This window comes from Haliaeetus leucocephalus, unplaced genomic scaffold, assembly GCF_000737465.1.
Source record: "Haliaeetus leucocephalus isolate CR32 unplaced genomic scaffold, Haliaeetus_leucocephalus-4.0 Scaffold2, whole genome shotgun sequence".
Classification (NCBI taxonomy): Eukaryota; Metazoa; Chordata; class Aves; order Accipitriformes; family Accipitridae; genus Haliaeetus; species Haliaeetus leucocephalus.
The window spans coordinates 13944444-13950108 of NW_010972438.1; positions in this window are offsets into that span (position 1 = coordinate 13944444).

Genomic DNA, 5665 nt, shown 5'->3' on the forward strand with positions numbered 1-5665 from the left:
TCCGCGCCCCCGCCCCGCCCCTCCCGCCGGGCGCACCGTGCCTGCTCGCAGCGATTTCGAAAAGCCACGGCGCCCCCTATTGGCTCCCGGCCCCCCGGCGCCATGGCAACGGGCCCGTTGGGCGCCAATTGGCTACCGCGGCGTCGGGGCGCTCGTTAGGGCGGTGCTCGCGGGCGGCCGCCCGCCCCCTGGCGGGACAGCCTGGGGGGGGAAGCTTCGGGCCGCCGGTTCAGGTCGCATCTTCAATGGCCTTTAATTTTTTTTTTTTTTTAATCGGTTTTGGGTTGGTTTCGGTTATTTTTGGGGGAGGGGAGGGTGGGTTTTTTGTTTCCGTGGTTTTTTTTTTTCTTTTCATTTATCGTCGTTTCCAATAAATTGTTAAAAAATGTCGAGCTGTCGTGTGCTCCCTGCAGGCACCGGGGGAGCGGGTGGGGAGTGCCGGGGGCGAGGCGGGAGGGCCCGGCCGTGCTGCGTTGGTCCCCGCGGGGGGGTGGGGGCCTGCTGCCCAGAGGCTGTCCAGATGTTGATGCACCAGAGCGGGCCCAGGGGGGCTGCGGCACAGCTCCCGCCTGCGCGCCCTGCCTCCCCCCGGGGAAGGGGGGGACCTGCACCGCGCCTAGTGGGAAGGGCAGGGGGAGAGGAGTGAGGATTCCCCTGCCGCTGAGGCTGGGGAGGAGAGCAGTCCCTGCGCGGCTGCAGTCGGCTGAGCTCCCTGCACAATGCAGGGGGGGGACACGACACACACACACACTGAATGCCGGCTGCGGTGAAGGGGTACCCATGGGGGGTACCCTGCAGAATAGACACCCCCCACACCCCAGTCAGCATCTGGCTTCCCACACTACCCGGGTTGGGGGGGTATCTCCCAGGGTGCACCCCCACCTCCATCCCTTTCTTCGAGCCCTAGCTGTGGGGAGCTTTTCCCGCAGGAGCTGGGGTTCCTGCTGTGCACACACCTGCGGGCACAAGTGACAGACAGCACCAGGAAGGCACTGGGAGCAGAGGCCCATCGCACACCCTGCAGAGCCACCCCTTGCCTCCATGGCTGTGCCTATTTATAGCTTACACCAGCGAGGTTGCATAAAGCCCTGCCAGGGATCTGGGCCATCTTGTTCTGCCTCACTGCAGGAGCACAGGGCTCCACGCTCATCACCCACCGCACACCACGGACCCTCCACTTCTACCGGGGTTGCAGAAGGGGAAAGGAGCCCCCCCAGTTGCTCTCCACAGGGAGGGTGGGAGGAGGTGTTGCAGCAGCACTGTACCTCACAGGTCAGCTGCAGTTAAGCCCACAGCAGCATTGCCCTTGGGCCAGTCTGGCTGTCACCCAAGCCATCAGTAACAGCCTCAGCCCAGGGTCCTGCTCAGCAGCGAGGGAGGAGAACATCAAGCAGGAGCATCACACCAGACCTGCTGCCAGCCCCTCTGAGGTGCCATGAGCGCCGTGAGCACCAGAGCATCTGTGCCCCAGGGAGCAAAGCACAGATCACCCCAGCACACAAGGTCCCCATGAGGAGGGGACAGAGGGACAGAAGCCAGGGGGTGCTTGGGGACAGCCACAACCCCAGGTGACAGCAGGGCCCTTCAGCACTCCCAGGAAAGGAGCTGCCCCCTTCCTCCAGGGCCCAGTCCCTGTGCAGCTCCTTTATCCCAGTGCCCCTGCGAGCACAAGCAGGGAGAAGGGAAAGAAGTTTTACTCCCTGAAGAAAGGTCCATCAGGTAAATTCAGCAAGAGAATCCAGCTGTGCTTCTGGAAGAGACCAGCAATGTTCTGCTTCTGGGAGGCTGCAGGCTCTCTCTGGGTTTATACTTGGGACAGGCAGCTGCCAGGTCAGGCCAGCCATCATCCCACTGCCCATGCAAGTCCCACACCAAGCTTGAGCACCTGCCAGCAATCTCAGGTACTGGGAGAGAGCTGCTGCATTCCAGCACCGACCTGCAGTTGTCTCCTTAGTCAATAGATGACACTGCAGGTTTTGAAGGGTTGGAGGGGATGCCACCACTGAGGTCTGGCTGGTCTTACAGGCAGCAGCATGTTACGCTTCAGGCTGGAGCACACGTGGCTGCAGGCAGAGGGGTCTCCCCACTCCCCAGGAGAGGTGGTCAGACCAACCACGCCTCAGCAAGGGCACAGCTCTGCCCTCGGCATCGATGTGCGAGGCAAACTGCTCGACTGATAAGGAACATTACCTCAAAGGTAAATCACCAGTGGCATTCCTGTAGTCAGGTACTGGGCAGGTGAAGGCAGAGGGAAGGCTGCAAGCCTCCATCAGGGTGACAGAGCTTGCAGGTCCAGCTGGAGCCCTCACCTCTCAGTCAGAGGGGCTGGCAGGAGCTGTGATGCCAGAGCATCCCCAAGTGAGCTCCCATGGGTGCTGCCAGCTGTAAGGGCCAGGCTCTGGAGAGAAACCCAAGGCCCAAGGACTTCCAAGGGCCAGTGACTCCAGCCTCACCCCCCAAACACAGCTAGTCCCAGAGCTGAGGCACACAGCTGGTGGAGACTCTGCTGCACATGGCAAGATGCACAGCAGCCTCCTACAGCAGACAGCTTCAGTTCCAGGTCCATTCTTACCTTTCCCAAGATAACTCATCCAAGAGGAGGTAGGGGAAGTGCCCTGCAGCCTCCCTGCCCTCTCCTCAAGGGAATCAGACTAACAGGCACCCTTTCAGGCTTGCATGACCTCTGGGAAGGCTCTACTCAGCCAAGTCCTTCACATTTTATGAGCTCAACTGCTGATGCTATGAAGCATTCAGAAGAGCCAGGATTAGCAACACTGCTCCAAAAAGCTGCAAGACCCATCTCTGGAGCTGCAGGATTGAAGGTGACAAAGTCCATTCCAGCTTTCTAATAAAGACCAAGACTTCCACTCTGCTGGTAATGACAACATTCAGATGTTAAGTTTCAGAGGTGATAAAGGCCAAGCACTTTAGCAACGCTTGGCGAGACAGACAGGATTTCCTTTGGTCTGCTTTGCAACAGCCCAGCCTTCCCAGCCAGCAGAGGAAGTTCAGAACCCAGCTGGAGCTCTGTGCCAAGGGCACCACATGTGCCACCAGCTCCTAGTTACAGCTGCAGCCATCACCCCACCAGCCTGGGCAGAGCCACACAGCAGCTCAGGTGGCTACAGAGCTACTCAACCCCACATGAGTTTGGACAGCAGGTGTGGTAGGGCAGAAGGCAGCATACTGCCCTATAGAGACCAGCCCAGCAGCTCCAGTCCTGACCTACACCTTCCACAGCCCAGCACGGACCTTGCCAGCACCCAACCCTGACTGCACTGGAAGTAGCCTAAGCTTCCCACAACCCTTCCTCCCACAAACCCAAGCAGAGAGCAACTCTGGCTTGCACACCAAACACCAGGACAGCAAACCAGATGTCCAACAAAGGGAGAAGGTTTCAGAGTAAGAAACAGCCCTGCATCTCCAGGCCTCCTCCCTCTGCCTCAGGATCAACTTTTCCCGTCTGAACTCCAGAAGCCCATCTCTGCCTACTTGCTTGCAAGGTCACCTAGAGGGTCCTGGGCCAGCCCATCGGGTAGGGAAAGCACCTCCAGCACTGGGGGAAGGTCCTGGGTCCAGCCTCACTCCTCCTCTGCTGCTCCCAGCCCAGGGGCAGCTCAGTCTTCCTGGCGCTGGTGATGGAGCAACTGGGCAATGTGGCATTCCCATGGTGGGGAGAAGAGCTGGAGAAGGGTTGTATCTGCTCCCAGGGACAGGTAAAAGACTATTTGTCTGAGTGAAGGGCAAGCAGGACCACTGCCAGGCTAGACCTGGTGTTTTACTAGTCCTGCCCTGCTTGGAGAAAACCAAGCCCAGACACCAAGCTGCCACCAGAGAGCCTCCTCCTGCATACCACTGCCAGATTCAGCAGGTTTGGTGAGGTGACAAGACACAGCACATTCAACAGCATTCAACAGGGAACCAGTTTAATCACATATTGGGTTTGCACCGTTCTTTTCAGTATCACAAGTTCTGTATTTTTCTAAGAAATACAAAGCACTCTTGGGTTGTACAGAACGCTGGTCCTGGAGAAAACAAGAGGGAGAGAACAAGACACTCGGATACAGACACGTCAACCACTGCACTAGGCAGCAGAAAGGAAACACCTCGTCCCCACGTCACCAACGGTAACAGTCACTTTACAGGAAGAAGAGAGATCCCAGAGGGTCTGTGCCACAGCAGCAGGGCTGTGCCCTGCTGCCCCCCACCCACCCGAGGTCAGGGTACCCCAGCATAGCCGCAGGACACATCTGCACCCCCATTAGCACGACACTAATGAATACACTGCTTCCACATTCCACAACAGAGTGAAAAACCCCTTAATAAAACCAGTTCACAGGCATCCAGGTTCATCTACTCTAGATAATAAACTCAGAGCCAGGGTAAGTTACTTTATCCACAAGATTAACAGCTGATTCAATAGGTTGAACACATGCTACTTACAGCACATAAATAGAAGTTGCTCTTTTTTTTTTTTAACTTAAAAAACACGTTATGAAGGTCTACGGTCCGATTGCCTAGACACTGCCGCATGCACACGACTATCACAGCCTCCACAGAAGCGGGCTGCTCTGGGCAGCGAGGAAAGCTGTCTCTGCATCAGCTATTCCAGGTGTCATGGGACAGCTAGCCTGCCCCCATGCTCGCACATTATCCACAGCCATTAAATAAATACAGTACTAGCTAAAAGTGGGTTTTAATACAAACTCTAGGGTTGTTTTTAAAAAGAAATATTAATCCATAGAGGGTTACAGTTAACAGATATCATCATCACTTTATTTCTCAGAACCAGAAATAGTGTTGAACAAACAAACAACAACAAAAAAAGACACAGCTTGTCATTTCCAGAAGTGCAACCAGGGTACAGGGTAGCTCTCAGTGGGACGAAGGGCTTCTGCAGCCGGGAGAGGAGGGGAGCCACGGCAGAAGATGGCAGCTCCCACTCCCGGCGGGCGCCTGACCTTGCGACGCTCTCTGAGGGGATTTGTCACCGCAGCTTCCACCCCACCCCACTAGCTGGACCCACAGCATGTGGGACCACCAAGTCCTCCAGCACCCACCGAGACAGGGAGCTGCAGGAAGGTGACTTTGCAGGGAGGTACCCCAAAATAAGAAACCTTAAAATAAATAGGACCAGAGCTTCTTTACAGTAGGCAATGCGCTAGCTTTACCATGAACAAAACTAAGACTAACAGTCACTTCTTGCCAGCGGAGAAACTTTTCCTCCTTTTCACATTTTCCAGCCCCCTGCCCTCCTCACTGCAGTGCGGCCTGGATGGCATTGCTGGGGATGGGGGGGGAGGGGGGGGCACAGCAGCAGTGAGTCCCATCCTCTCACCAGGGCGAGCAGGGCCAGTTGGGGGGGGCCCTGCACAGCCCCCAGGGCTGGCAGAGGGGAGAGGCAGCCAGGGTTGCCTGTGTCCATCCCCCTGCCAGCCAAAACAATCCTCAGCAGCTACCAGCAGCTCTGCACCATGACCCAACTATACGGTTCCGGATGCCACCACCGCCAACAGCCATGATCCAGCTGCCTCCTCCAAGAACACTTCTTCCAGAGGGAAGAGGGGCAGGGTAGGGGCACAAGTAGGGCCTGACCTCACCCATGCTCCCCCAGCACCCCACTGCAGCCCAGGCTGGGGGGGCTAGTGGAGGGGGGGGGGGGGGG